The sequence below is a fragment of the Rhamphochromis longiceps genome, linkage group LG3 (genome assembly GCF_057381845.1).
Source record: "Rhamphochromis longiceps isolate RC_006_pf linkage group LG3, R_longiceps_female_GT1.1, whole genome shotgun sequence".
Classification (NCBI taxonomy): domain Eukaryota; kingdom Metazoa; phylum Chordata; class Actinopteri; order Cichliformes; family Cichlidae; genus Rhamphochromis; species Rhamphochromis longiceps.
The window spans coordinates 66,572,758-66,596,878 of NC_140559.1; the positions used below are offsets into that span (position 1 = coordinate 66,572,758).

The 24,121-nt window shown below is 58.6% G+C and overlaps 12 non-coding genes across 12 annotated transcripts; all 12 read left to right on the top strand.

Moving 5' to 3' along the window:
- The first annotated feature begins 1,471 nt into the window (after positions 1 to 1,471).
- Positions 1,472 to 1,590, top strand: LOC146676326 (5S ribosomal RNA). Its single transcript, XR_014911244.1, has one exon. It is a non-coding gene; the product is annotated as a 5S ribosomal RNA (ribosomal RNA).
- Positions 1,591 to 3,289: 1,699 nt separating this feature from the next.
- LOC146676327 (5S ribosomal RNA) lies at positions 3,290 to 3,408 on the top strand. The gene has a single exon (XR_014911343.1). It is a non-coding gene; the product is annotated as a 5S ribosomal RNA (ribosomal RNA).
- A 1,856-nt stretch (positions 3,409 to 5,264) lies between these two features.
- LOC146676328 (5S ribosomal RNA) lies at positions 5,265 to 5,383 on the top strand. Its single transcript, XR_014911245.1, has one exon. It is a non-coding gene; the product is annotated as a 5S ribosomal RNA (ribosomal RNA).
- A 1,173-nt stretch (positions 5,384 to 6,556) lies between these two features.
- LOC146676329 (5S ribosomal RNA) lies at positions 6,557 to 6,675 on the top strand. The gene has a single exon (XR_014911246.1). It is a non-coding gene; the product is annotated as a 5S ribosomal RNA (ribosomal RNA).
- Positions 6,676 to 9,272: 2,597 nt separating this feature from the next.
- LOC146676330 (5S ribosomal RNA) lies at positions 9,273 to 9,391 on the top strand. Its single transcript, XR_014911247.1, has one exon. It is a non-coding gene; the product is annotated as a 5S ribosomal RNA (ribosomal RNA).
- Positions 9,392 to 11,598: 2,207 nt separating this feature from the next.
- On the top strand, positions 11,599 to 11,717 carry LOC146676331 (5S ribosomal RNA). Its single transcript, XR_014911344.1, has one exon. It is a non-coding gene; the product is annotated as a 5S ribosomal RNA (ribosomal RNA).
- A 1,856-nt stretch (positions 11,718 to 13,573) lies between these two features.
- Positions 13,574 to 13,692, top strand: LOC146676332 (5S ribosomal RNA). Its single transcript, XR_014911248.1, has one exon. It is a non-coding gene; the product is annotated as a 5S ribosomal RNA (ribosomal RNA).
- A 1,213-nt stretch (positions 13,693 to 14,905) lies between these two features.
- LOC146676333 (5S ribosomal RNA) lies at positions 14,906 to 15,024 on the top strand. Its single transcript, XR_014911249.1, has one exon. It is a non-coding gene; the product is annotated as a 5S ribosomal RNA (ribosomal RNA).
- A 2,597-nt stretch (positions 15,025 to 17,621) lies between these two features.
- Positions 17,622 to 17,740, top strand: LOC146676334 (5S ribosomal RNA). Its single transcript, XR_014911250.1, has one exon. It is a non-coding gene; the product is annotated as a 5S ribosomal RNA (ribosomal RNA).
- A 2,207-nt stretch (positions 17,741 to 19,947) lies between these two features.
- LOC146676335 (5S ribosomal RNA) lies at positions 19,948 to 20,066 on the top strand. The gene has a single exon (XR_014911345.1). It is a non-coding gene; the product is annotated as a 5S ribosomal RNA (ribosomal RNA).
- Positions 20,067 to 21,922: 1,856 nt separating this feature from the next.
- LOC146676336 (5S ribosomal RNA) lies at positions 21,923 to 22,041 on the top strand. Its single transcript, XR_014911251.1, has one exon. It is a non-coding gene; the product is annotated as a 5S ribosomal RNA (ribosomal RNA).
- A 1,530-nt stretch (positions 22,042 to 23,571) lies between these two features.
- On the top strand, positions 23,572 to 23,690 carry LOC146676337 (5S ribosomal RNA). The gene has a single exon (XR_014911253.1). It is a non-coding gene; the product is annotated as a 5S ribosomal RNA (ribosomal RNA).
- The last annotated feature ends 431 nt before the right edge of the window (positions 23,691 to 24,121 follow it).

A 24,121-nucleotide genomic window follows, 5' to 3' on the forward strand; every position in this document is an offset into this window, starting at 1 on the left:
ACCTACACAACACCAGGGCATTAGTTGCTATTGAGGCCAATTACACCACACCAGGGTCTGTGGCTCTTGCTCAGGCCACTTACACCACACCAGGGCCTGTGGCTCTTGCTCAGGCCACTTACACCACACCAGGGCCTGTGGCACTGGCTGAGGCCACTTACACCACACCAGGGCCTGTGGCTGCTGGCTGAGGCCACTTACACCACACCAGGGCCTGTGGCTGCTGGCTGAGGCCACTTACACCACACCAGGGCCTGTGGCTGCTGGCTGAGGCCACTTACACCACACCAGGGCCTGTGGCTGCTGGCTGAGGCCACCTACACCACACCAGGGCCTGTGGCTGCTGGCTGAGGCCACTTAGACCACACCAGGGCCCTTTTGCTGCTGGCCAAGGCCATCTTCACCACACCAGGGCCTGTGGCTCTTGCTCAGGCCACTTACACCACACCAGGGCCTGTGGCACTGACTGAGGCCACTTAGACCACACCAGGGCCTGTGGCTGCTGGCTGAGGCCACTTACACCACACCAGGGCCTGTGGCTTCTGGCTGAGGCGACTTACACCACACCAGGGCCTGTGGCTGCTGGCTGAGGCCACTTACACCACACCAGTGCCTGTGGCTTCTGGCTGAGGCCACTTACACCACACCAGCGCCTGTGGCTGCTGGCTGAGGCCAATTACACCACACCAGGGTCTGTGGCTCTTGCTCAGGCCACTTACACCACACCAGGGCCTGTGGCACTGGCTGAGGCCACTTACACCACACCAGGGCCTGTGGCTGCTGGCTGAGGCCACTTACACCACACCAGTGGCTGTGGATTCTGGCTGAGGCGACTTACACCACACCAGGGCCTGTGGCTGCTGGCTGAGGCCACTTACACCACACCAGGGCCTGTGGCTCTTGCTCAGGCCACTCACATCACACCAGGCCCTGCGCTTCTGGCCGAGGCCATCTTCACCAAACCAGGCCCTGTGGTTCTTGCTCAGGCCACTTACACCACACCAGGGCCTTATTTGCTATTGAGGCCACTTACACCACACCAGGGCCTGTGGCTCTGGCTTAGGCCACTTACACCACACCAGGGCCTGTGGCACTTGCTCAGGCCACTTACACCACACCAGGGCCTGTGGCACTGGCTGAGGCCACTTAGACCACACCAGGGCCTGTGGCTGCTGGCTGAGGCCACTTACACCAAACCAGGGCCTGTGGCTGCTTGCTGAGGCCATCTTCACCAAACCAGGCCCTGTGCTGCTTGCTGTGGCCATGTAAAACACACCAGGTCCTGTGCTGGTTCTTGAGGCCATCTTCAACAATCCAGGGCCTGTGCTGTTGGATAAATGCCAAACTGAGCCTTTGGGTTAGGGTATTATGCAAACATGCAGGTATGGTTATAGGATTGTCTTCGTAACTTCAGGTACTTGCCACCTAATCACTTGAATCCATAAATTGAGACATTGTGCTGGGGCCAGCAGCTTACGGCCATACCACCCTGAGCACGCCCGACCTCGTCTGATCTCGGAAGCTAAGCAGGGCTGGGCTTGGTTAGTACTTGGATGGGAGACTGCCTGGGAATACCTGGTGCTGTAAGCCTTTCATTTTCATGTCATTGAACCGCTTTTGATCCAGAGAAGGGGTGTATTAAAAGACCAAAAGCAGCTCCCCATTAATGAGGGCACATTAACGACATTGCTTTTGGCTCTTTTCCAATGTCTTGTGCTGCTAGCTGATGCCACCTACACCACACCAGGGCCTGAGTGACCGGCTGGGGCCACTTACACCACATCAGGGCCTGTGGCTCTGGCTGAGGCCACTTACACCACACCAGGGCCTGTGGCTGCTGGCTGAGGCCACTTACACCACACCAGGGCCTGTGGCTGCTGGCTGAGGCCACCTACACCACACCAGGGCATTAGTTGCTATTGAGGCCAATTACACCACACCAGGGTCTGTGGCTCTTGCTCAGGCAAGTTACATCACAACAGGGCCTGTGGCTGCTGCCTGAGGCCACATACACCACACCAGGGCCTTAGTTGCTATTGAGGCCAATTACACCACACCAGGGTCTGTGGCTCTTGCTCAGGCCACTTACACCACACCAGGGCCTGTGGCACTGGCTGAGGCCACTTACACCACACCAGGGCCTGTGGCTGCTGGCTGAGGCCACCTACACCACACCAGGGCCTGTGGCTGCTGGCTGAGGCGACTTACACCACACCAGGGCCCTTTTGCTGCTGGCTGAGGCCACTTACACCACACCAGTGCCTGTGGCTTCTGGCTGAGGCTACTTACACCACACCAGGGCCTGTGGCTGCTGGCTGAGGCCACTTACACCACACCAGGGCCTGTGGCTGCTGGCTGAGGCCACTTACACCACACCAGGGCCTGTGGCTGCTGGCTGAGGCCACCTACACCACACCAGGGCCTGTGGCTGCTGGCTGAGGCCACTTAGACCACACCAGGGCCCTTTTGCTGCTGGCCAAGGCCATCTTCACCACACCAGGGCCTGTGGCTCTTGCTCAGGCCACTTACACCACACCAGGGCCTGTGGCACTGACTGAGGCCACTTAGACCACACCAGGGCCTGTGGCTGCTGGCTGAGGCCACTTACACCACACCAGGGCCCTTTTGCTGCTGGCTGAGGCCACTTACACCACACCAGTGCCTGTGGCTTCTGGCTGAGGCTACTTACACCACACCAGGGCCTGTGGCTGCTGGCTGAGGCCACTTACACCACACCAGGGCCTGTGGCTGCTGGCTGAGGCCACTTACACCACACCAGGGCCTGTGGCTGCTGGCTGAGGCCACCTACACCACACCAGGGCCTGTGGCTGCTGGCTGAGGCCACTTAGACCACACCAGGGCCCTTTTGCTGCTGGCCAAGGCCATCTTCACCACACCAGGGCCTGTGGCTCTTGCTCAGGCCACTTACACCACACCAGGGCCTGTGGCACTGACTGAGGCCACTTAGACCACACCAGGGCCTGTGGCTGCTGGCTGAGGCCACTTACACCAAACCAGGGCCTGTGGCTGCTTGCTGAGGCCATCTTCACCAAACCAGGCCCTGTGCTGCTTGCTGTGGCCATGTAAAACACACCAGGTCCTGTGCTGGTTCTTGAGGCCATCTTCAACAATCCAGGGCCTGTGCTGTTGGATAAATGCCAAACTGAGCCTTTGGGTTAGGGTATTATGCAAACATGCAGGTATGGTTATAGGATTGTCTTCGTAACTTCAGGTACTTGCCACCTAATCACTTGAATCCATAAATTGAGACATTGTGCTGGGGCCAGCAGCTTACGGCCATACCACCCTGAGCACGCCCGACCTCGTCTGATCTCGGAAGCTAAGCAGGGCTGGGCTTGGTTAGTACTTGGATGGGAGACTGCGTGGGAATACCTGGTGCTGTAAGCCCTTCATTTTCATGTCATTGAACCGCTTTTGATCCAGAGAAGGGGTGTATTAAAAGACCAAAAGCAGCTGCCCATTAATGAGGGCACATTAACGACACTGCTTTTGGCTCTTTTCCAATGTCTTGTGCTGCTAGCTGATGTAACCTACACCACACAAGGGCCTGAGTGACCGGCTGGGGCCACTTACACCACATCAGGGCCTGTGGCTCTGGCTGAGGCCACTTACACCACACCAGGGCCTGTGGCTGCTGGCTGAGGCCACTTACACCACACCAGGGCCTGTGGCTGCTGGCTGAGGCCACCTACACCACACCAGGGCATTAGTTGCTATTGAGGCCAATTACACCACACCAGGGTCTGTGGCTCTTGCTCAGGCAAGTTACATCACAACAGGGCCTGTGGCTGCTGCCTGAGGCCACATACACCACACCAGGGCATTAGTTGCTATTGAGGCCAATTACACCACACCAGGGTCTGTGGCTCTTGCTCAGGCCACTTACACCACACCAGGGCCTGTGGCTCTTGCTCAGGCCACTTACACCACACCAGGGCCTGTGGCTGCTGGCTGAGGCCACTTACACCACACCAGGGCCTGTGGCTGCTGGCTGAGGCCACTTACACCACACCAGGGCGTGTGGCTGCTGGCTGAGGCCACCTACACCACACCAGGGCCTGTGGCTGCTGGCTGAGGCGACTTACACCACACCAGGGCCCTTTTGCTGCTGGCTGAGGCCACTTACACCACACCAGTGCCTGTGTCTTCTAGCTGAGGCGACTTACACCACACCAGGGCCTGTGGCTGCTGGCTGAGGCCAATTACACCACACCAGGGTCTGTGGCTCTTGCTCAGGCCACTTACACCACACCAGGGCCTGTGGCACTGGCTGAGGCCACTTACACCACACCAGGGCCTGTGGCTGCTGGCTGAGGCCACTTACACCACACCAGGGCCTGTGGCTGCTGGCTGAGGCCACTTACACCACACCAGGGCCTGTGGCTGCTGGCTGAGGCCACCTACACCACACCAGGGCCTGTGGCTGCTGGCTGAGGCCACTTACACCACACCAGGGCCCTTTTGCTGCTGGCTGAGGCCACTTACACCACACCAGTGCCTGTGTCTTCTAGCTGAGGCGACTTACACCACACCAGGGCCTGTGGCTGCTGGCTGAGGCCAATTACACCACACCAGGGTCTGTGGCTCTTGCTCAGGCCACTTACACCACACCAGGGCCTGTGGCACTGGCTGAGGCCACTTACACCACACCAGGGCCTGTGGCTGCTGGCTGAGGCCACTTACACCACACCAGGGCCTGTGGCTGCTGGCTGAGGCCACTTACACCACACCAGGGCCTGTGGCTGCTGGCTGAGGCCACCTACACCACACCAGGGCCTGTGGCTGCTGGCTGAGGCCACTTACACCACACCAGGGCCCTTTTGCTGCTGGCTGAGGCCACTTACACCACACCAGTGCCTGTGGCTTCTGGCTGAGGCGACTTACACCACACCAGGGCCTGTGGCTGCTGGCTGAGGCCACTTACACCACACCAAGGCCTGTTGCTCTTGCTCAGGCCACTCACATCACACCAGGCCCTGCGCTTCTGGCCGAGGCCATCTTCACCAAACCAGGCCCTGTGCTGCTTGCTGTGGCCATGTACAACACACCAGGCCCTGTGCTGGTTCCTGAGGCCATCTTCAACAATCCAGGGCCTGTGCTGTTGGATAAATGCCAAACTGAGCCTTTGGGTTAGGGTATTATGCAAACATGCAGGTATGGTTATAGGATTGTCTTCGTAACTTCAGGTACTTGCCACCTAATCACTTGAATCCATAAATTGAGACATTGTGCTGGAGCCAGCAGCTTACGGCCATACCACCCTGAGCACGCCCGACCTCGTCTGATCTCGGAAGCTAAGCAGGGCTGGGCTTGGTTAGTACTTGGATGGGAGACTGCCTGGGAATACCTGGTGCTGTAAGCCTTTCATTTTCATGTCATTGAACCGCTTTTGATCCAGAGAAGGGGTGTATTAAAAGACCAAAAGCAGCTGCCCATTAATGAGGGCACATTAACGACACTGCTTTTGGCTCTTTTCCAATGTCTTGTGCTGCTAGCTGATGCAACCTACACCACACAAGGGCCTGAGTGACCGGCTGGGGCCACTTACACCACATCAGGGCCTGTGGCTCTGGCTGAGGCCACTTACACCACACCAGGGCCTGTGGCTGCTGGCTGAGGCCACTTACACCACACCAGGGCCTGTGGCTGCTGGCTGAGGCCACCTACACCACACCAGGGCATTAGTTGCTATTGAGGCCAATTACACCACACCAGGGTCTGTGGCTGCTGGCTGAGGCCAATTACACCACACCAGGGTCTGTGGCTCTTGCTCAGACCACTTACACCACACCAGGGCCTGTGGCACTGGCTGAGGCCACTTACACCACACCAGTGGCTGTGGCTCTTGCTCAGGCCACTCACATCACACCAGGCCCTGCGCTTCTGGCCGAGGCCATCTTCACCAAACCAGGCCCTGTGGTTCTTGCTCAGGCCACTTACACCACACCAGGGCCTTATTTGCTATTGAGGCCACTTACACCACACCAGGGCCTGTGGCTCTGGCTTAGGCCACTTACACCACACCAGGGCCTGTGGCACTTGCTCAGGCCACTTACACCACACCAGGGCCTGTGGCTGCTGGCTGAGGCCACTTACACCACACCAGGGCCTGTGGCTCTTGCTCAGGCCACTTACACCACACCAGGGCCTGTGGCACTGGCTGAGGCCACTTAGACCACACCAGGGCCTGTGGCTGCTGGCTGAGGCCACTTACACCACACCAGGGCCAGTGGCTGCTGGCTGAGGCCACTTACACCAAACCAGGGCCTGTGGCTGCTTGCTGAGGCCATCTTCACCAAACCAGGCCCTGTGCTGCTTGCTGTGGCCATGTAAAACACACCAGGTCCTGTGCTGGTTCTTGAGGCCATCTTCAACAATCCAGGGCCTGTGCTGTTGGATAAATGCCAAACTGAGCCTTTGGGTTAGGGTATTATGCAAACATGCAGGTATGGTTATAGGATTGTCTTCGTAACTTCAGGTACTTGCCACCTAATCACTTGAATCCATAAATTGAGACATTGTGCTGGGGCCAGCAGCTTACGGCCATACCACCCTGAGCACGCCCGACCTCGTCTGATCTCGGAAGCTAAGCAGGGCTGGGCTTGGTTAGTACTTGGATGGGAGACTGCCTGGGAATACCTGGTGCTGTAAGCCTTTCATTTTCATGTCATTGAACCGCTTTTGATCCAGAGAAGGGGTGTATTAAAAGACCAAAAGCAGCTCCCCATTAATGAGGGCACATTAACGACATTGCTTTTGGCTCTTTTCCAATGTCTTGTGCTGCTAGCTGATGCCACCTACACTCACCAGGGCCTGAGTGACCGGCTGGGGCCACTTACACCACATCAGGGCCTGTGGCTCTGGCTGAGGCCACTTACACCACACCAGGGCCTGTGGCTGCTGGCTGAGGCCACTTACACCACACCAGGGCCTGTGGCTGCTGGCTGAGGCCACCTACACCACACCAGGGCATTAGTTGCTATTGAGGCCAATTACACCACACCAGGGTCTATGGCTCTTGCTCAGGCAAGTTACATCACAACAGGGCCTGTGGCTGCTGCCTGAGGCCACATACACCACACCAGGGCCTTAGTTGCTATTGAGGCCAATTACACCACACCAGGGTCTGTGGCTCTTGCTCAGGCCACTTACACCACACCAGGGCCTGTGGCACTGGCTGAGGCCACTTACACCACACCAGGGCCTGTGGCTGCTGGCTGAGGCCACCTACACCACACCAGGGCCTGTGGCTGCTGGCTGAGGCGACTTACACCACACCAGGGCCCTTTTGCTGCTGGCTGAGGCCACTTACACCACACCAGTGCCTGTGGCTTCTGGCTGAGGCTACTTACACCACACCAGGGCCTGTGGCTGCTGGCTGAGGCCACTTACACCACACCAGGGCCTGTGGCTCTTGCTCAGGCCACTTACACCACACCAGGGCCTGTGGCTCTTGCTCAGGCCACTTACACCACACCAGGGCCTGTGGCTCTTGCTCAGGCCACTTACACCACACCAGGGCCTGTGGCTGCTGGCTGAGGCCACTTACACCACACCAGGGCCTGTGGCTGCTGGCTGAGGCCAATTACACCACACCAGGGTCTGTGGCTCTTGCTCAGGCCACTTACACCACACCAGGGCCTGTGGCACTGGCTGAGGCCACTTACACCACACCAGGGCCTGTGGCTCTGGCTGAGGCCACTTACACCACACCAGGGCCTGTGGCTGCTGGCTGAGGCCACTTACACCACACCAGGGCCTGTGGCTGCTGGCTGAGGCCACCTACACAACACCAGGGCATTAGTTGCTATTGAGGCCAATTACACCACACCAGGGTCTGTGGCTCTTGCTCAGGCCACTTACACCACACCAGGGCCTGTGGCTCTTGCTCAGGCCACTTACACCACACCAGGGCCTGTGGCACTGGCTGAGGCCACTTACACCACACCAGGGCCTGTGGCTGCTGGCTGAGGCCACTTACACCACACCAGGGCCTGTGGCTGCTGGCTGAGGCCACTTACACCACACCAGGGCCTGTGGCTGCTGGCTGAGGCCACTTACACCACACCAGGGCCTGTGGCTGCTGGCTGAGGCCACCTACACCACACCAGGGCCTGTGGCTGCTGGCTGAGGCCACTTAGACCACACCAGGGCCCTTTTGCTGCTGGCCAAGGCCATCTTCACCACACCAGGGCCTGTGGCTCTTGCTCAGGCCACTTACACCACACCAGGGCCTGTGGCACTGACTGAGGCCACTTAGACCACACCAGGGCCTGTGGCTGCTGGCTGAGGCCACTTACACCACACCAGGGCCTGTGGCTTCTGGCTGAGGCGACTTACACCACACCAGGGCCTGTGGCTGCTGGCTGAGGCCACTTACACCACACCAGTGCCTGTGGCTTCTGGCTGAGGCCACTTACACCACACCAGCGCCTGTGGCTGCTGGCTGAGGCCAATTACACCACACCAGGGTCTGTGGCTCTTGCTCAGGCCACTTACACCACACCAGGGCCTGTGGCACTGGCTGAGGCCACTTACACCACACCAGGGCCTGTGGCTGCTGGCTGAGGCCACTTACACCACACCAGTGGCTGTGGATTCTGGCTGAGGCGACTTACACCACACCAGGGCCTGTGGCTGCTGGCTGAGGCCACTTACACCACACCAGGGCCTGTGGCTCTTGCTCAGGCCACTCACATCACACCAGGCCCTGCGCTTCTGGCCGAGGCCATCTTCACCAAACCAGGCCCTGTGGTTCTTGCTCAGGCCACTTACACCACACCAGGGCCTTATTTGCTATTGAGGCCACTTACACCACACCAGGGCCTGTGGCTCTGGCTTAGGCCACTTACACCACACCAGGGCCTGTGGCACTTGCTCAGGCCACTTACACCACACCAGGGCCTGTGGCACTGGCTGAGGCCACTTAGACCACACCAGGGCCTGTGGCTGCTGGCTGAGGCCACTTACACCAAACCAGGGCCTGTGGCTGCTTGCTGAGGCCATCTTCACCAAACCAGGCCCTGTGCTGCTTGCTGTGGCCATGTAAAACACACCAGGTCCTGTGCTGGTTCTTGAGGCCATCTTCAACAATCCAGGGCCTGTGCTGTTGGATAAATGCCAAACTGAGCCTTTGGGTTAGGGTATTATGCAAACATGCAGGTATGGTTATAGGATTGTCTTCGTAACTTCAGGTACTTGCCACCTAATCACTTGAATCCATAAATTGAGACATTGTGCTGGGGCCAGCAGCTTACGGCCATACCACCCTGAGCACGCCCGACCTCGTCTGATCTCGGAAGCTAAGCAGGGCTGGGCTTGGTTAGTACTTGGATGGGAGACTGCCTGGGAATACCTGGTGCTGTAAGCCTTTCATTTTCATGTCATTGAACCGCTTTTGATCCAGAGAAGGGGTGTATTAAAAGACCAAAAGCAGCTCCCCATTAATGAGGGCACATTAACGACATTGCTTTTGGCTCTTTTCCAATGTCTTGTGCTGCTAGCTGATGCCACCTACACCACACCAGGGCCTGAGTGACCGGCTGGGGCCACTTACACCACATCAGGGCCTGTGGCTCTGGCTGAGGCCACTTACACCACACCAGGGCCTGTGGCTGCTGGCTGAGGCCACTTACACCACACCAGGGCCTGTGGCTGCTGGCTGAGGCCACCTACACCACACCAGGGCATTAGTTGCTATTGAGGCCAATTACACCACACCAGGGTCTGTGGCTCTTGCTCAGGCAAGTTACATCACAACAGGGCCTGTGGCTGCTGCCTGAGGCCACATACACCACACCAGGGCCTTAGTTGCTATTGAGGCCAATTACACCACACCAGGGTCTGTGGCTCTTGCTCAGGCCACTTACACCACACCAGGGCCTGTGGCACTGGCTGAGGCCACTTACACCACACCAGGGCCTGTGGCTGCTGGCTGAGGCCACCTACACCACACCAGGGCCTGTGGCTGCTGGCTGAGGCGACTTACACCACACCAGGGCCCTTTTGCTGCTGGCTGAGGCCACTTACACCACACCAGTGCCTGTGGCTTCTGGCTGAGGCTACTTACACCACACCAGGGCCTGTGGCTGCTGGCTGAGGCCACTTACACCACACCAGGGCCTGTGGCTCTTGCTCAGGCCACTTACACCACACCAGGGCCTGTGGCTCTTGCTCAGGCCACTTACACCACACCAGGGCCTGTGGCTCTTGCTCAGGCCACTTACACCACACCAGGGCCTGTGGCTGCTGGCTGAGGCCACTTACACCACACCAGGGCCTGTGGCTGCTGGCTGAGGCCAATTACACCACACCAGGGTCTGTGGCTCTTGCTCAGGCCACTTACACCACACCAGGGCCTGTGGCACTGGCTGAGGCCACTTACACCACACCAGGGCCTGTGGCTCTGGCTGAGGCCACTTACACCACACCAGGGCCTGTGGCTGCTGGCTGAGGCCACTTACACCACACCAGGGCCTGTGGCTGCTGGCTGAGGCCACCTACACAACACCAGGGCATTAGTTGCTATTGAGGCCAATTACACCACACCAGGGTCTGTGGCTCTTGCTCAGGCCACTTACACCACACCAGGGCCTGTGGCTCTTGCTCAGGCCACTTACACCACACCAGGGCCTGTGGCACTGGCTGAGGCCACTTACACCACACCAGGGCCTGTGGCTGCTGGCTGAGGCCACTTACACCACACCAGGGCCTGTGGCTGCTGGCTGAGGCCACTTACACCACACCAGGGCCTGTGGCTGCTGGCTGAGGCCACCTACACCACACCAGGGCCCTTTTGCTGCTGGCTGAGGCCACTTACACCACACCAGTGCCTGTGGCTTCTGGCTGAGGCGACTTACACCACACCAGGGCCTGTGGCTGCTGGCTGAGGCCAATTACACCACACCAGGGTCTGTGGCTCTTGCTCAGGCCACTTACACCACACCAGGGCCTGTGGCACTGGCTGAGGCCACTTACACCACACCAGGGGCTGTGGCTGCTGGCTGAGGCCACTTACACCACACCAGGGCCTGTGGCTGCTGGCTGAGGCCACTTACACCACACCAGGGCCTGTGGCTGCTGGCTGAGGCCACCTACACCACACCAGGGCCTGTGGCTGCTGGCTGAGGCCACTTAGACCACACCAGGGCCCTTTTGCTGCTGGCCAAGGCCATCTTCACCACACCAGGGCCTGTGGCTCTTGCTCAGGCCACTTACACCACACCAGGGCCTGTGGCACTGACTGAGGCCACTTAGACCACACCAGGGCCTGTGGCTGCTGGCTGAGGCCACTTACACCAAACCAGGGCCTGTGGCTGCTTGCTGAGGCCATCTTCACCAAACCAGGCCCTGTGCTGCTTGCTGTGGCCATGTAAAACACACCAGGTCCTGTGCTGGTTCTTGAGGCCATCTTCAACAATCCAGGGCCTGTGCTGTTGGATAAATGCCAAACTGAGCCTTTGGGTTAGGGTATTATGCAAACATGCAGGTATGGTTATAGGATTGTCTTCGTAACTTCAGGTACTTGCCACCTAATCACTTGAATCCATAAATTGAGACATTGTGCTGGGGCCAGCAGCTTACGGCCATACCACCCTGAGCACGCCCGACCTCGTCTGATCTCGGAAGCTAAGCAGGGCTGGGCTTGGTTAGTACTTGGATGGGAGACTGCGTGGGAATACCTGGTGCTGTAAGCCCTTCATTTTCATGTCATTGAACCGCTTTTGATCCAGAGAAGGGGTGTATTAAAAGACCAAAAGCAGCTGCCCATTAATGAGGGCACATTAACGACACTGCTTTTGGCTCTTTTCCAATGTCTTGTGCTGCTAGCTGATGCAACCTACACCACACAAGGGCCTGAGTGACCGGCTGGGGCCACTTACACCACATCAGGGCCTGTGGCTCTGGCTGAGGCCACTTACACCACACCAGGGCCTGTGGCTGCTGGCTGAGGCCACTTACACCACACCAGGGCCTGTGGCTGCTGGCTGAGGCCACCTACACCACACCAGGGCATTAGTTGCTATTGAGGCCAATTACACCACACCAGGGTCTGTGGCTCTTGCTCAGGCAAGTTACATCACAACAGGGCCTGTGGCTGCTGCCTGAGGCCACATACACCACACCAGGGCATTAGTTGCTATTGAGGCCAATTACACCACACCAGGGTCTGTGGCTCTTGCTCAGGCCACTTACACCACACCAGGGCCTGTGGCTCTTGCTCAGGCCACTTACACCACACCAGGGCCTGTGGCTGCTGGCTGAGGCCACTTACACCACACCAGGGCCTGTGGCTGCTGGCTGAGGCCACTTACACCACACCAGGGCGTGTGGCTGCTGGCTGAGGCCACCTACACCACACCAGGGCCTGTGGCTGCTGGCTGAGGCGACTTACACCACACCAGGGCCCTTTTGCTGCTGGCTGAGGCCACTTACACCACACCAGTGCCTGTGTCTTCTAGCTGAGGCGACTTACACCACACCAGGGCCTGTGGCTGCTGGCTGAGGCCAATTACACCACACCAGGGTCTGTGGCTCTTGCTCAGGCCACTTACACCACACCAGGGCCTGTGGCACTGGCTGAGGCCACTTACACCACACCAGGGCCTGTGGCTGCTGGCTGAGGCCACTTACACCACACCAGGGCCTGTGGCTGCTGGCTGAGGCCACTTACACCACACCAGGGCCTGTGGCTGCTGGCTGAGGCCACCTACACCACACCAGGGCCTGTGGCTGCTGGCTGAGGCCACTTACACCACACCAGGGCCCTTTTGCTGCTGGCTGAGGCCACTTACACCACACCAGTGCCTGTGTCTTCTAGCTGAGGCGACTTACACCACACCAGGGCCTGTGGCTGCTGGCTGAGGCCAATTACACCACACCAGGGTCTGTGGCTCTTGCTCAGGCCACTTACACCACACCAGGGCCTGTGGCACTGGCTGAGGCCACTTACACCACACCAGGGCCTGTGGCTGCTGGCTGAGGCCACTTACACCACACCAGGGCCTGTGGCTGCTGGCTGAGGCCACTTACACCACACCAGGGCCTGTGGCTGCTGGCTGAGGCCACCTACACCACACCAGGGCCTGTGGCTGCTGGCTGAGGCCACTTACACCACACCAGGGCCCTTTTGCTGCTGGCTGAGGCCACTTACACCACACCAGTGCCTGTGGCTTCTGGCTGAGGCGACTTACACCACACCAGGGCCTGTGGCTGCTGGCTGAGGCCACTTACACCACACCAAGGCCTGTTGCTCTTGCTCAGGCCACTCACATCACACCAGGCCCTGCGCTTCTGGCCGAGGCCATCTTCACCAAACCAGGCCCTGTGCTGCTTGCTGTGGCCATGTACAACACACCAGGCCCTGTGCTGGTTCCTGAGGCCATCTTCAACAATCCAGGGCCTGTGCTGTTGGATAAATGCCAAACTGAGCCTTTGGGTTAGGGTATTATGCAAACATGCAGGTATGGTTATAGGATTGTCTTCGTAACTTCAGGTACTTGCCACCTAATCACTTGAATCCATAAATTGAGACATTGTGCTGGAGCCAGCAGCTTACGGCCATACCACCCTGAGCACGCCCGACCTCGTCTGATCTCGGAAGCTAAGCAGGGCTGGGCTTGGTTAGTACTTGGATGGGAGACTGCCTGGGAATACCTGGTGCTGTAAGCCTTTCATTTTCATGTCATTGAACCGCTTTTGATCCAGAGAAGGGGTGTATTAAAAGACCAAAAGCAGCTGCCCATTAATGAGGGCACATTAACGACACTGCTTTTGGCTCTTTTCCAATGTCTTGTGCTGCTAGCTGATGCAACCTACACCACACAAGGGCCTGAGTGACCGGCTGGGGCCACTTACACCACATCAGGGCCTGTGGCTCTGGCTGAGGCCACTTACACCACACCAGGGCCTGTGGCTGCTGGCTGAGGCCACTTACACCACACCAGGGCCTGTGGCTGCTGGCTGAGGCCACCTACACCACACCAGGGCATTAGTTGCTATTGAGGCCAATTACACCACACCAGGGTCTGTGGCTGCTGGCTGAGGCCAATTACACCACACCAGGGTCTGTGGCTGCTGGCTGAGGCCAATTACACCACACCAGGGTCTGTGGCTCTTGCTCAGACCACTTACACCACACCAGGGCCTGTGGCACTGGCTGAGGCCACTTACACCACACCAGTGGCTGTGGCTCTTGCTCAGGCCACTCACATCACACCAGGCCCTGCGCTTCTGGCCGAGGCCATCTTCACCAAACCAGGCCCTGTGGTTCTTGCTCAGGCCACTTACACCACACCAGGGCCTTATTTGCTATTGAGGCCACTTACACCACACCAGGGCCTGTGGCTCTGGCTTAGGCCACTTACACCACACCAGGGCCTGTGGCACTTGCTCAGGCCACTTACACCACACCAGGGCCTGTGGCTGCTGGCTGAGGCCACTTACACCACACCAGGGCCTGTGGCTCTTGCTCAGGCCACTTACACCACACCAGGGCCTGTGGCACTGGCTGAGGCCACTTAGACCACACCAGGGCCTGTGGCTGCTGGCTGAGGCCACTTACACCACACCAGGGCCAGTGGCTGCTGGCTGAGGCCACTTACACCAAACCAGGGCCTGTGGCTGCTTGCTGAGGCCATCTTCACCAAACCAGGCCCTGTGCTGCTTGCTGTGGCCATGTAAAACACACCAGGTCCTGTGCTGGTTCTTGAGGCCATCTTCAACAATCCAGGGCCTGTGCTGTTGGATAAATGCCAAACTGAGCCTTTGGGTTAGGGTATTATGCAAACATGCAGGTATGGTTATAGGATTGTCTTCGTAACTTCAGGTACTTGCCACCTAATCACTTGAATCCATAAATTGAGACATTGTGCTGGGGCCAGCAGCTTACGGCCATACCACCCTGAGCACGCCCGACCTCGTCTGATCTCGGAAGCTAAGCAGGGCTGGGCTTGGTTAGTACTTGGATGGGAGACTGCCTGGGAATACCTGGTGCTGTAAGCCTTTCATTTTCATGTCATTGAACCGCTTTTGATCCAGAGAAGGGGTGTATTAAAAGACCAAAAGCAGCTCCCCATTAATGAGGGCACATTAACGACATTGCTTTTGGCTCTTTTCCAATGTCTTGTGCTGCTAGCTGATGCCACCTACACTCACCAGGGCCTGAGTGACCGGCTGGGGCCACTTACACCACATCAGGGCCTGTGGCTCTGGCTGAGGCCACTTACACCACACCAGGGCCTGTGGCTGCTGGCTGAGGCCACTTACACCACACCAGGGCCTGTGGCTGCTGGCTGAGGCCACCTACACCACACCAGGGCATTAGTTGCTATTGAGGCCAATTACACCACACCAGGGTCTATGGCTCTTGCTCAGGCAAGTTACATCACAACAGGGCCTGTGGCTGCTGCCTGAGGCCACATACACCACACCAGGGCCTTAGTTGCTATTGAGGCCAATTACACCACACCAGGGTCTGTGGCTCTTGCTCAGGCCACTTACACCACACCAGGGCCTGTGGCACTGGCTGAGGCCACTTACACCACACCAGGGCCTGTGGCTGCTGGCTGAGGCCACCTACACCACACCAGGGCCTGTGGCTGCTGGCTGAGGCGACTTACACCACACCAGGGCCCTTTTGCTGCTGGCTGAGGCCACTTACACCACACCAGTGCCTGTGGCTTCTGGCTGAGGCTACTTACACCACACCAGGGCCTGTGGCTGCTGGCTGAGGCCACTTACACCACACCAGGGCCTGTGGCTCTTGCTCAGGCCACTTACACCACACCAGGGCCTGTGGCTCTTGCTCAGGCCACTTACACCACACCAGGGCCTGTGGCTCTTGCTCAGGCCACTTACACCACACCAGGGCCTGTGGCTGCTGGCTGAGGCCACTTACACCACACCAGGGCCTGTGGCTGCTGGCTGAGGCCAATTACACCACACCAGGGTCTGTGGCTCTTGCTCAGGCCACTTACACCACACCAGGGCCTGTGGCACTGGCTGAGGCCACTTACACCACACCAGGGCCTGTGGCTCTGGCTGAGGCCACTTACACCACACCAGGGCCTGTGGCTGCTGGCTGAGGCCACTTACACCACACCAGGGCCTGTGGCTGCTGGCTGAGGCCACCTACACAACACCAGGGCATTAGTTGCTATTGAGGCCAATTACACCACACCAGGGTCTGTGGCTCTTGCTCAGGCCACTTACACCACACCAGGGCCTGTGGCTCTTGCTCAGGCCACTTACACCACACCAGGGCCTGTGGCACTGGCTGAGGCCACTTACACCACACCAGGGCCTGTGGCTGCTGGCTGAGGCCACTTACACCACACCAGGGCCTGTGGCTGCTGGCTGAGGCCACTTACACCACACCAGGGCCTGTGGCTGCTGGCTGAGGCCACTTACACCACACCAGGGCCTGTGGCTGCTGGCTGAGGCCACCTACACCACACCAGGGCCTGTGGCTGCTGGCTGAGGCCACTTAGACCACACCAGGGCCCTTTTGCTGCTGGCCAAGGCCATCTTCACCACACCAGGGCCTGTGGCTCTTGCTCAGGCCACTTACACCACACCAGGGCCTGTGGCACTGACTGAGGCCACTTAGACCACACCAGGGCCTGTGGCTGCTGGCTGAGGCCACTTACACCACACCAGGGCCTGTGGCTTCTGGCTGAGGCGACTTACACCACACCAGGGCCTGTGGCTGCTGGCTGAGGCCACTTACACCACACCAGTGCCTGTGGCTTCTGGCTGAGGCCACTTACACCACACCAGCGCCTGTGGCTGCTGGCTGAGGCCAATTACACCACACCAGGGTCTGTGGCTCTTGCTCAGGCCACTTACACCACACCAGGGCCTGTGGCACTGGCTGAGGCCACTTACACCACACCAGGGCCTGTGGCTGCTGGCTGAGGCCACTTACACCACACCAGTGGCTGTGGATTCTGGCTGAGGCGACTTACACCACACCAGGGCCTGTGGCTGCTGGCTGAGGCCACTTACACCACACCAGGGCCTGTGGCTCTTGCTCAGGCCACTCACATCACACCAGGCCCTGCGCTTCTGGCCGAGGCCATCTTCACCAAACCAGGCCCTGTGGTTCTTGCTCAGGCCACTTACACCACACCAGGGCCTTATTTGCTATTGAGGCCACTTACACCACACCAGGGCCTGTGGCTCTGGCTTAGGCCACTTACACCACACCAGGGCCTGTGGCACTTGCTCAGGCCACTTACACCACACCAGGGCCTGTGGCACTGGCTGAGGCCACTTAGACCACACCAGGGCCTGTGGCTGCTGGCTGAGGCCACTTACACCAAACCAGGGCCTGTGGCTGCTTGCTGAGGCCATCTTCACCAAACCAGGCCCTGTGCTGCTTGCTGTGGCCATGTAAAACACACCAGGTCCTGTGCTGGTTCTTGAGGCCATCTTCAACAATCCAGGGCCTGTGCTGTTGGATAAATGCCAAACTGAGCCTTTGGGTTAGGGTATTATGCAAACATGCAGGTATGGTTATAGGATTGTCTTCGTAACTTCAGGTACTTGCCACCTAATCACTTGAATCCATAAATTGAGACATTGTGCTGGGGCCAGCAGCTTACGGCCATACCACCCTGAGCACGCCCGACCTCGTCTGATCTCGGAAGCTAAGCAGGGCTGGGCTTGGTTAGTACTTGGATGGGAGACTGCCTGGGAATACCTGGTGCTGTAAGCCTTTCATTTTCATGTCATTGAACCGCTTTTGATCCAGAGAAGGGGTGTATTAAAAGACCAAAAGCAGCTCCCCATTAATGAGGGCACATTAACGACATTGCTTTTGGCTCTTTTCCAATGTCTTGTGCTGCTAGCTGATGCCACCTACACCACACCAGGGCCTGAGTGACCGGCTGGGGCCACTTACACCACATCAGGGCCTGTGGCTCTGGCTGAGGCCACTTACACCACACCAGGGCCTGTGGCTGCTGGCTGAGGCCACTTACACCACACCAGGGCCTGTGGCTGCTGGCTGAGGCCACCTACACCACACCAGGGCATTAGTTGCTATTGAGGCCAATTACACCACACCAGGGTCTGTGGCTCTTGCTCAGGCAAGTTACATCACAACAGGGCCTGTGGCTGCTGCCTGAGGCCACATACACCACACCAGGGCCTTAGTTGCTATTGAGGCCAATTACACCACACCAGGGTCTGTGGCTCTTGCTCAGGCCACTTACACCACACCAGGGCCTGTGGCACTGGCTGAGGCCACTTACACCACACCAGGGCCTGTGGCTGCTGGCTGAGGCCACCTACACCACACCAGGGCCTGTGGCTGCTGGCTGAGGCGACTTACACCACACCAGGGCCCTTTTGCTGCTGGCTGAGGCCACTTACACCACACCAGTGCCTGTGGCTTCTGGCTGAGGCTACTTACACCACACCAGGGCCTGTGGCTGCTGGCTGAGGCCACTTACACCACACCAGGGCCTGTGGCTCTTGCTCAGGCCACTTACACCACACCAGGGCCTGTGGCTCTTGCTCAGGCCACTTACACCACACCAGGGCCTGTGGCTCTTGCTCAGGCCACTTACACCACACCAGGGCCTGTGGCTGCTGGCTGAGGCCACTTACACCACACCAGGGCCTGTGGCTGCTGGCTGAGGCCAATTACACCACACCAGGGTCTGTGGCTCTTGCTCAGGCCACTTACACCACACCAGGGCCTGTGGCACTGGCTGAGGCCACTTACACCACACCAGGGCCTGTGGCTCTGGCTGAGGCCACTTACACCACACCAGGGCCTGTGGCTGCTGGCTGAGGCCACTTACACCACACCAGGGCCTGTGGCTGCTGGCTGAGGCCACCTACACAACACCAGGGCATTAGTTGCTATTGAGGCCAATTACACCACACCAGGGTCTGTGGCTCTTGCTCAGGCCACTTACACCACACCAGGGCCTGTGGCTCTTGCTCAGGCCACTTACACCACACCAGGGCCTGTGGCACTGGCTGAGGCCACTTACACCACACCAGGGCCTGTGGCTGCTGGCTGAGGCCACTTACACCACACCAGGGCCTGTGGCTGCTGGCTGAGGCCACTTACACCACACCAGGGCCTGTGGCTGCTGGCTGAGGCCACCTACACCACACCAGGGCCCTTTTGCTGCTGGCTGAGGCCACTTACACCACACCAGTGCCTGTGGCTTCTGGCTGAGGCGACTTACACCACACCAGGGCCTGTGGCTGCTGGCTGAGGCCAATTACACCACACCAGGGTCTGTGGCTCTTGCTCAGGCCACTTACACCACACCAGGGCCTGTGGCACTGGCTGAGGCCACTTACACCACACCAGGGGCTGTGGCTGCTGGCTGAGGCCACTTACACCACACCAGGGCCTGTGGCTGCTGGCTGAGGCCACTTACACCACACCAGGGCCTGTGGCTGCTGGCTGAGGCCACCTACACCACACCAGGGCCTGTGGCTGCTGGCTGAGGCCACTTAGACCACACCAGGGCCCTTTTGCTGCTGGCCAAGGCCATCTTCACCACACCAGGGCCTGTGGCTCTTGCTCAGGCCACTTACACCACACCAGGGCCTGTGGCACTGACTGAGGCCACTTAGACCACACCAGGGCCTGTGGCTGCTGGCTGAGGCCACTTACACCAAACCAGGGCCTGTGGCTGCTTGCTGAGGCCATCTTCACCAAACCAGGCCCTGTGCTGCTTGCTGTGGCCATGTAAAACACACCAGGTCCTGTGCTGGTTCTTGAGGCCATCTTCAACAATCCAGGGCCTGTGCTGTTGGATAAATGCCAAACTGAGCCTTTGGGTTAGGGTATTATGCAAACATGCAGGTATGGTTATAGGATTGTCTTCGTAACTTCAGGTACTTGCCACCTAATCACTTGAATCCATAAATTGAGACATTGTGCTGGGGCCAGCAGCTTACGGCCATACCACCCTGAGCACGCCCGACCTCGTCTGATCTCGGAAGCTAAGCAGGGCTGGGCTTGGTTAGTACTTGGATGGGAGACTGCGTGGGAATACCTGGTGCTGTAAGCCCTTCATTTTCATGTCATTGAACCGCTTTTGATCCAGAGAAGGGGTGTATTAAAAGACCAAAAGCAGCTGCCCATTAATGAGGGCACATTAACGACACTGCTTTTGGCTCTTTTCCAATGTCTTGTGCTGCTAGCTGATGCAACCTACACCACACAAGGGCCTGAGTGACCGGCTGGGGCCACTTACACCACATCAGGGCCTGTGGCTCTGGCTGAGGCCACTTACACCACACCAGGGCCTGTGGCTGCTGGCTGAGGCCACTTACACCACACCAGGGCCTGTGGCTGCTGGCTGAGGCCACCTACACCACACCAGGGCATTAGTTGCTATTGAGGCCAATTACACCACACCAGGGTCTGTGGCTCTTGCTCAGGCAAGTTACATCACAACAGGGCCTGTGGCTGCTGCCTGAGGCCACATACACCACACCAGGGCATTAGTTGCTATTGAGGCCAATTACACCACACCAGGGTCTGTGGCTCTTGCTCAGGCCACTTACACCACACCAGGGCCTGTGGCTCTTGCTCAGGCCACTTACACCACACCAGGGCCTGTGGCTGCTGGCTGAGGCCACTTACACCACACCAGGGCCTGTGGCTGCTGGCTGAGGCCACTTACACCACACCAGGGCGTGTGGCTGCTGGCTGAGGCCACCTACACCACACCAGGGCCTGTGGCTGCTGGCTGAGGCGACTTACACCACACCAGGGCCCTTTTGCTGCTGGCTGAGGCCACTTACACCACACCAGTGCCTGTGTCTTCTAGCTGAGGCGACTTACACCACACCAGGGCCTGTGGCTGCTGGCTGAGGCCAATTACACCACACCAGGGTCTGTGGCTCTTGCTCAGGCCACTTACACCACACCAGGGCCTGTGGCACTGGCTGAGGCCACTTACACCACACCAGGGCCTGTGGCTGCTGGCTGAGGCCACTTACACCACACCAGGGCCTGTGGCTGCTGGCTGAGGCCACTTACACCACACCAGGGCCTGTGGCTGCTGGCTGAGGCCACCTACACCACACCAGGGCCTGTGGCTGCTGGCTGAGGCCACTTACACCACACCAGGGCCCTTTTGCTGCTGGCTGAGGCCACTTACACCACACCAGTGCCTGTGTCTTCTAGCTGAGGCGACTTACACCACACCAGGGCCTGTGGCTGCTGGCTGAGGCCAATTACACCACACCAGGGTCTGTGGCTCTTGCTCAGGCCACTTACACCACACCAGGGCCTGTGGCACTGGCTGAGGCCACTTACACCACACCAGGGCCTGTGGCTGCTGGCTGAGGCCACTTACACCACACCAGGGCCTGTGGCTGCTGGCTGAGGCCACTTACACCACACCAGGGCCTGTGGCTGCTGGCTGAGGCCACCTACACCACACCAGGGCCTGTGGCTGCTGGCTGAGGCCACTTACACCACACCAGGGCCCTTTTGCTGCTGGCTGAGGCCACTTACACCACACCAGTGCCTGTGGCTTCTGGCTGAGGCGACTTACACCACACCAGGGCCTGTGGCTGCTGGCTGAGGCCACTTACACCACACCAAGGCCTGTTGCTCTTGCTCAGGCCACTCACATCACACCAGGCCCTGCGCTTCTGGCCGAGGCCATCTTCACCAAACCAGGCCCTGTGCTGCTTGCTGTGGCCATGTACAACACACCAGGCCCTGTGCTGGTTCCTGAGGCCATCTTCAACAATCCAGGGCCTGTGCTGTTGGATAAATGCCAAACTGAGCCTTTGGGTTAGGGTATTATGCAAACATGCAGGTATGGTTATAGGATTGTCTTCGTAACTTCAGGTACTTGCCACCTAATCACTTGAATCCATAAATTGAGACATTGTGCTGGAGCCAGCAGCTTACGGCCATACCACCCTGAGCACGCCCGACCTCGTCTGATCTCGGAAGCTAAGCAGGGCTGGGCTTGGTTAGTACTTGGATGGGAGACTGCCTGGGAATACCTGGTGCTGTAAGCCTTTCATTTTCATGTCATTGAACCGCTTTTGATCCAGAGAAGGGGTGTATTAAAAGACCAAAAGCAGCTGCCCATTAATGAGGGCACATTAACGACACTGCTTTTGGCTCTTTTCCAATGTCTTGTGCTGCTAGCTGATGCAACCTACACCACACAAGGGCCTGAGTGACCGGCTGGGGCCACTTACACCACATCAGGGCCTGTGGCTCTGGCTGAGGCCACTTACACCACACCAGGGCCTGTGGCTGCTGGCTGAGGCCACTTACACCACACCAGGGCCTGTGGCTGCTGGCTGAGGCCACCTACACCACACCAGGGCATTAGTTGCTATTGAGGCCAATTACACCACACCAGGGTCTGTGGCTGCTGGCTGAGGCCAATTACACCACACCAGGGTCTGTGGCTCTTGCTCAGGCCACTTACACCACACCAGGGCCTGTGGCACTGGCTGAGGCCACTTACACCACACCAGTGGCTGTGGATTCTGGCTGAGGCGACTTACACCACACCAGGGCCTGTGGCTGCTGGCTGAGGCCACTTACACCACACCAGGGCCTGTGGCTCTTGCTCAGGCCACTCACATCACACCAGGCCCTGCGCTTCTGGCCGAGGCCATCTTCACCAAACCAGGCCCTGTGGTTCTTGCTCAGGCCACTTACACCACACCAGGGCCTGTGGCACTGGCTGAGGCCACTTACACCACACCAGGGCCTGTGGCTGCTGGCTGAGGCCACTTACACCACACCAGTGGCTGTGGATTCTGGCTGAGGCGACTTACACCACACCAGGGCCTGTGGCTGCTGGCTGAGGCCACTTACACCACACCAGGGCCTGTGGCTCTTGCTCAGGCCACTCACATCACACCAGGCCCTGCGCTTCTGGCCGAGGCCATCTTCACCAAACCAGGCCCTGTGGTTCTTGCTCAGGCCACTTACACCACACCAGGGCCTTATTTGCTATTGAGGCCACTTACACCACACCAGGGCCTGTGGCTCTGGCTTAGGCCACTTACACCACACCAGGGCCTGTGGCACTTGCTCAGGCCACTTACACCACACCAGGGCCTGTGGCTGCTGGCTGAGGCCACTTACACCACACCAGGGCCTGTGGCTCTTGCTCAGGCCACTTACACCACACCAGGGCCTGTGGCTGCTGGCTGAGGCCACTTAGACCACACCAGGGCCTGTGGCTGCTGGCTGAGGCCACTTACACCACACCAGGGCCAGTGGCTGCTGGCTGAGGCCACTTACACCAAACCAGGGCCTGTGGCTGCTTGCTGAGGCCATCTTCACCAAACCAGGCCCTGTGCTGCTTGCTGTGGCCATGTAAAACACACCAGGTCCTGTGCTGGTTCTTGAGGCCATCTTCAACAATCCAGGGCCTGTGCTGTTGGATAAATGCCAAACTGAGCCTTTGGGTTAGGGTATTATGCAAACATGCAGGTATGGTTATAGGATTGTCTTCGTAACTTCAGGTACTTGCCACCTAATCACTTGAATCCATAAATTGAGACATTGTGCTGGAGCCAGCAGCTTACGGCCATACCACCCTGAGCACGCCCGACCTCGTCTGATCTCGGAAGCTAAGCAGGGCTGGGCTTGGTTAGTACTTGGATGGGAGACTGCCTGGGAATACCTGGTGCTGTAAGCCTTTCATTTTCATGTCATTGAACCGCTTTTGATCCAGAGAAGGGGTGTATTAAAAGACCAAAAGCAGCTCCCCATTAATGAGGGCACATTAACGACATTGCTTTTGGCTCTTTTCCAATGTCTTGTGCTGCTAGCTGATGCCACCTACACCACACCAGGGCCTGAGTGACCGGCTGGGGCCACTTACACCACATCAGGGCCTGTGGCTCTGGCTGAGGCCACTTACACCACACCAGGGCCTGTGGCTGCTGGCTGAGGCCACTTACACCACACCAGGGCCTGTGGCTGCTGGCTGAGGCCACCTACACCACACCAGGGCATTAGTTGCTATTGAGGCCAATTACACCACACCAGGGTCTGTGGCTCTTGCTCAGGCAAGTTACATCACAACAGGGCCTGTGGCTGCTGCCTGAGGCCACATACACCACACCA